Consider the following 7,198-nt stretch of genomic DNA (forward strand, 5'->3'; position numbering starts at 1 on the left):
TTTTTCTGATTACTGTGTCTTAAAATTGGTCTATCTATGGCTGATCCATATCAATGTATGACAAAACCCACTGAAAAATAAAAAAAAATAAAATTGGTCTAAAATATTTAGTAAATAATGCTGAATTGATGTGCTGTCATCCTGACTTTGTTGTTCCCTTTATAAAGTACTGGTCAAGTAGATTTAGCATAATTCTTAAGGGGACTATAAATTTTTGGAATGGCTTCAACTTAAAGTCATCATCATTATTATACAATAACAATAGTCAGCCTGTTGTTTGAATTATTTTTTAATGTTTAAAATATTTATTATTTTAACTTTTTAAAATTTTGGCTATGCTGAATCTTAGTTGTGGCACACAAGACCTTTAGTTGCAGCATGTGGGATCTAATTCCCTGACCAAGGATGGAACCTGGGTCCTCTGCATTGGGAACATGGAGTCTTAGCAACTGGATAACCAAGGAAGTCCTTATTCTTTGCATCTTTGACATCAGACATTGACTTTTCCTATCAAGCTATGAAAGTCCTAGATGACAGCTTATAATATAGGGGTTCATGACCCAGATAATCACAATGGTGTGATCACTCACCTAGAGCCAGACATCCTGGAATGTGAAGTCAACTGGGCCTTAGAAAGCATCACTATGAACAAAGCTAGTGGATGTGATGGAATTCCAGTTGAGCTATTTCAAATCCTTAAAGATGATGCTGTGAAAGTGCTGTACTCAATATGCCAGCAAATTTGGAAAACTCAGCAGTGGCCACAGGACTAGAAAAGGTCAGTTTCCATTCCAATCCCTAAGAAAGGCAATCGCAAAGAATGCTCAAACTATTGCACAATTGCACTCATCTCACACGCTAGTAAATTAATGCTCAAAATTCTCCAAGCTAGGCTTCAGCAATACGTGAACTTCCAGATGTTCAAGCTGGTTTTAGAAAAGGCAGAGGAACCAGAGATCAAATTGCCAATATCCGCTGGATCATCAAAAAAGCAAGAGAGTTCCAGAAAAACATCTATTTCTGTTTTATTGACTATGCCAATGCCTTTGACTGTGTGGATCACAATAAGCTGTGGAAAATTCTGAAGGAGATGGGAAGACCAGACCACCTGACCTGCCTCTTGAGAAACCTATATTCAGGTCAGGAAGCAACAGTTAGAACTGGACATGGACCAACAGATTGGTTCCAAATAGGAAAAGGAGTACATCACGGCTGTATATTGTCACCCTGTTTATTTAACTTATATGCGGAGTATATCATGAGAAATGCTGGGTTGGAAGAAGCACAGGCTGGAATTAAGATCGCCGGGAGAAATATCAATAACCTCAGATATGCAGATGACACCACCCTTATGGCAGAGAGTGAAGAGGAACTAAAAAGCCTCTTGATGAAAGTGAAAGAGGAGAGTGAAAAAGTTGGTTTAAAGCTCAACATTCAGAAAACTAAGATCATGGCATCTGGTCCCATCACTTCATGGGAAATAGATGGGGAGACAGTGGAAACAGTGTCAGACTTTTTTTTTGGGGGGGGGGGCTCCAAAATCACTGCAGATGGTGATTGCAGCCATGAAGTTAAAAGACACTTACTCCTTGGAAGGAGATTTATGACCAACCTAGATAGCATATTAAAAAGCAGAGACGTTACTTTTCCAACAAAGGTCCATCTCGTCAAGGCTATGGTCTTTCCAGTGGTCATGTATGGATGTGAGAGTTGGACTGTGAAGGAAGCTGAGTGACGAAAAATTGATGCTTTTGAACTGTGGTGTTGGAGAAGACTCTTGAGAGTCCCTTGAACTGCAAGGAGATCCAACCAGTCCATCCTGAAGGAGATAAGTCCTGGGTGTTCATTGGAAGGACTGATGCTGAAGCTGAAACTCCAGTACTTTGGCCACCTCATGCGAAGAGTTGACTCATTGGAAAAACCCTGATGCTGGGAGAGATTGAGGGCAGGAGGAGAAGGGGACAACAGAGGATGAGATGGCTGGATGGCATCACCGACTCGATGGGCTTGAGTTTGAGTAAACTTCGGGAGTTGGTGATGGACAGGGAGGCCTGGCGTGCTGCCATTCATGGCGTTGCAATGAGTCAGACACGACTGAGTGACTGATCTGAACTGAACTGAATATAGGGGTTATTTTGGTCTGTATTGAAAATCTGTTACTTTTATTAAGTATCTTATCTAGACCTCTGGATAACTTGCTGCAGCTTCTACATCAGCACTTGCTGCTTAACCTTGTATTTCGATGTTATGTAGATGACTTCTTTCCTTAAACTTCATGAACCAACCTCTGTAAGCTTCAAAATTTTCTTCTGTGGCTTCCTTATCTTTCTTAGAATTCTTAGAATTGTAGAGAGTTAGGGCGTTGCTCTGGTTAGGCTTTGACTTAGGAATTTATTTCTCATATCAACAATAAGGCTATTTCACTTATTGTTCATGTGTTCACTGGAGTAGCACTTTTAATTTGCTTCAAGAATTTTTCCTTCACATTCACAAGTTGGCTAGCTGTTTGACACTAAAAGGCCTAGGTTTTGGCCTATCTCAGTTTTCAACATGCCTTCTTCACTAATCTTAATCGTTTCTAGCTTTTGATTTATAGTGAGAGATGTGTGAGTCTTCCTTTCACTTAGAGGTCATTGCAGGGTTATTAATTTTCCTGATTTAAATATTGATGTATCTCAAGGAATAGGGAGGCCTGAGGAAAGGAAGAACAACGAGGGAGTGGCTGCATGGTAAAGCAGTCAGAACACGCTTAACAGTTATCAGTTAAGTTCTCTGCCTTATATGCGTGCAGTTTGTGGTGATCCAGAACAATTGCAATAGTAACATCAAAAATCCCTGATCACAGATCACCATAACAAATATAATAATCATGAAAATTTTGAAAAATTGCAAGAATTATCAAAATGTGATATTGTAGTAAAAAATTTTGGTAAAAAAAATGTGGCACAGAGAAACAAAGTGAGCAAATGTTGCTGGGAAAATGACACCAATAGACCTGCTCAATGCAGGATTGTCACAGAACTTCAGTTTTTATAATACATAGTAAAGATGAAGAGCTGTAAAGTGAAGCACAATAAAATGAGGCATGCTTGTATTCATTTTATGTGTTTGGGTGTCCAGTTCTCCCAAGGTTTGGGGAGCTTTCAACTATTATATCTTTAAACATATATTGTGCTCCCTTCTTCCTCACTTCTTACACTTCTTGATTATTCTAATACTTGTTCTTTTATTGGAATTCAATGAACCAAGTAGGATTTATTTGGTGTTTTTCATTCTTTTTTTCCCCCCCTTTATTCACCTATAACTGGCGAACAACGAACTGTGGAAAATTCTTAAAGAGATGGGAACACCAAATCACCTTACCTGCCTCCTGAGAAACCTGTATGCAGGTCAAGAGCAGCAGTTAGAACTGGACATGGAAGAACAGACTGGTCCCAAATTGGGAAAGATATGTCAAAGTTGTATATTGTCACCCTGCTTATTTAACTGATATGCCGAGTACATTATGAGAAATGCTGGGCTGGATGAATCACAAACTGGAATCAAGATTTCCAGGAGAGATGTCAACAACCTGAGATATGCAGATGAAACCATTTTAATGGCAGAAAGTGAATAGGAACTAAAGAGTCTCTTGTTGAAAGTGAAAGAAGAGTGAAAAAAGCTGGCTTAAAACTCAACATTCAGAAAACTAAAATCATGGCATCCAGTCCCATCACTTCATGGCAAATGGATGGGGTAACAGTGGAAGCAGTGACTGACTTTAGTTTGGGGGCTCCAAAATCACTGCAGATTGTGATGTGACCATGAAATTAAAAGACACTTTCTCCTTGGAAGAAAAGCTATGGCAGGCAATGTATTGAAAGTGTATTAAAAGGCAGTGTATTAAAAGGCACACATGTTACTTGGCTGACAAAGGTCTGTCTAGTCAAAGCTATGGTTTTTCCAGTAGTCATATATGGATGTGAGAGGTGGACGATAAAGAAGACTGAGCACTGAAGAATTGATGCTTTTGAACTGTGGTGTTGGAGAAGATTCTTGAGAGTCCCTTGGACTGCAAGGAGATCAAGCCAGTTAATCCTAAAGGAAATCAATCCTGAATATTCATTGGAAGGAATGATGCTCAAGCTGAAATTTCAGTACTTTGGCCACCTGATGCAAAGAGCTGACTCATTAGAAAAGACCCTGATACTAGGAGAGATTGAAGGCAGGAGGAGAAGGATATGACAGAGGACAAGATGGTTGGATGGCATCACCGACTCAAAGGACATGAGTTTGAGCAAGCTCCGGGAGATGGTAGATGCCAGGGGAAACCTGGCATGTTGCAGTCCATGGGTCGAAAAGAGTCAGACATAACTGAGCAACTGATCAGCAACAGCAAAACTGGGTTTTTTGAAAAGTCCTGTCCTCTAACTCTCTTATTCAATCTTTCATTTTCTCTACCGTACTGCAGATGCTCTCTATTGTGTTTTTAATTTCATTTACTGTGTACTTCAGTGGCAGAATTTCTATTTGGTTCTTTAATATGATTCCTAGTTCATTGGTTAAAAAAAAAATCTCATCTTGATCAAGTGTTTTTTCATGATCTTGTTGAATCGTCTTTCTCAGTTTTCTTGTAGCTCACTGAGTTTCCTCAAAATTTCAATATTGAATTCTTTATCAACTAGACTGAAAAATATCATGCTTTTGAGGTCTGTTGTTGGGAAATTATTATTTTCCTTTTGTGATGATTTATTTCTTTGGTTTTTCACATTCGTTATAATTTTGTATTGCTGCTTTTGCATTTGAAATAGAATATATCTTCTTAAATCTTTACTAGTTACCTTCAGTGTGGGGTATCTCTTTGATGGTGGTATTTTGTCTTCTTGTGTTTTCATTGCCAAAAACCCATACTGTTGTATCTGTACCCCTGCACCACTCTTCTTGTTCCCTCTTATGGCAGAATTCTTAAGCTTTATGTCTTCTCTGGCTCTTACGAGTCAACAGGTTGATTACTGGAAACCTCTTTTATTTTCCAGAAAGTGGCACTATAGCTCAGGTTTTTTTTTCTCTCCCTTGCCCATAGTTTTGAGCTTGTTTTCTGTGTATTCTCCCTTGTCTATTGGAGCTCTCTATCATGTGCCACACAGAGAGGCACACACAGCATCTGGCCTCAGAGTGAGAGGAGCTATGTGTTTAGCAATCAGGGTGTTGAGGTGGCTGCAGTTCCAGAAGAGAGATCCCTGGACATGGTATTCTCAGAGGCCCATGGGTAGAATTCCTGCTGAGCTCAATCCCTTTAATGCCCTTGGAAATTCTTATATACCTATTTCCTAGTATCCTTCCTCCCCTCAGCCTCAGCTCAGTACTTTGGGTGCTCCTGGATAAAATGTTTCACCAGCCGGAACTCACACAACTGGGACAGCCACTCAATCACTGCTCTCCTTTTACCCTGAAGGAGAAATCACTGCAGCCAGTTAAATCAATCCCATGAGGTATATCCTTGGTGTGGGGAACTTTCTTTCTGCCTAGTGCTATGCTGGAATCTCCCCTCAGGAAGGATGGACTTCTGCGAATTCTCTCTTGTGAGTGGGGAATTTGTTTTTTCTTAAATATGGTGAGAGGAATTTGGGCAGATTTGCTGTTTACTGGTTCTGCAGGTTCCAAAGCCTGTACTGAGGTCAGTCTGCCTATTACCAGATACACAGACTCCTCCCAAGTCCATTGGTATATGGTGTTATATTCCACAACTCTTTTGTTCATCAAGAGACATCTAATTCATTGTCAGAAAGAGGAATTAAAAAGAAGAATGTCTTATACCACATCATGCTCTAAGTTCCCCTTTCACTTGCTCTTTGACATTTCAGTTGTTCAAGAATGTGCTGGTTGAACAGTATTTTTCACAGAACTAGAACAAATAATATCACAATTTATATGGAAATACAAAAAACCTGGAATAGCCAAAGTAAACTTGAGACAGAAGAATGGAACTGGAGGAATCAACCTGCCTGACTTCAGGCTCTACTACAAAGCCACAGTCATCAAGACAGTATGGTACTTGCACAAAGACAGAAATATAGATCAATGGAACAGGATAGAAAGCCCAGAGATAAATCAATATACCTATGGACACCTTATCTTTGACAAAGAAGGCAAGGATATACAATGGAAAAAAGACAACCTCTTTAACAAGTGGTGCTGGGAAAACTGGTCAACTACTTGTAAAATAATGAAACTAGAACACTTTCTAACACCATACACAAAAATAAACTCAAAATGGATTAAAGACCTAAATGTAAGACCAGAAACTATAAAACTCCTAGAGGAGAACATAGGCAAGACACTCTCCGCCATAAATCACAGCAGGATCCTCTATGACCCACCTCCCAGAATATTGGAAATAAAAGCAAAAATAAACAAATGGGACCTAATGAAACTTAAAAGCTTTTGCACAACAAAGGAAACTATAAGTAAGGTGAAAAGACAGCCCTCAGATTGGGAGAAAATAATAGCAAACACAGCAACAGACAAAGGATTAATCTCAAAAATACACAAGCAACTCCTGCAGCTCAATTCCAGGAAAATAAATGACCCAATCAAAAAATGGGCCAAAGAACTAAACAGACATTTCTCCAAAGAAGACATACAGATGACTAACAAACACATGAAAAGATGCTCAACGTCACTCATTATCAGAGAGATGCAAATCAAAACCACAATGAGGTACCATTACACGCCAGTCAGGATGGCTGCTATCCAAAAGTCTACAAGCAGTAAATGCTGGAGAGGGTGTGGAGAAAAGGGACCCCTCTTACACTGTTGGTGGGGATGCAAACTAGTACAGCCGCTATGGAGAACAGTGTGGAGATTTCTTAAAAACATGGAAATAGAACTGCCATATGACCCAGCAATCCCTCTGCTGGGCATACACACTGAGGAAACCAGATCTGAAAGAGACACATGCACCCCAATGTTCATCGCAGCACTGTTTATAATAGCCAGGACATAGAAGCAACCTAGATGCCCATCAGCAGATAAATGGATAAGGAAGCTGTGGTACATATACACCATGGAATATTACTCAGCCATTAAAAAGAATTCATTTGAATCAGTTCTAATGAGATGGATGAAACTAGAGCCCATTATACAGAGTGAAGTAAGCCAGAAAGATAAAGACCATTACAGCATACTAACACATATATATGGAATTTAGAAAGATGGT

This window comes from Muntiacus reevesi, chromosome X (genome assembly GCF_963930625.1).
Source record: "Muntiacus reevesi chromosome X, mMunRee1.1, whole genome shotgun sequence".
In the NCBI taxonomy this organism is placed as follows: domain Eukaryota; kingdom Metazoa; phylum Chordata; class Mammalia; order Artiodactyla; family Cervidae; genus Muntiacus; species Muntiacus reevesi.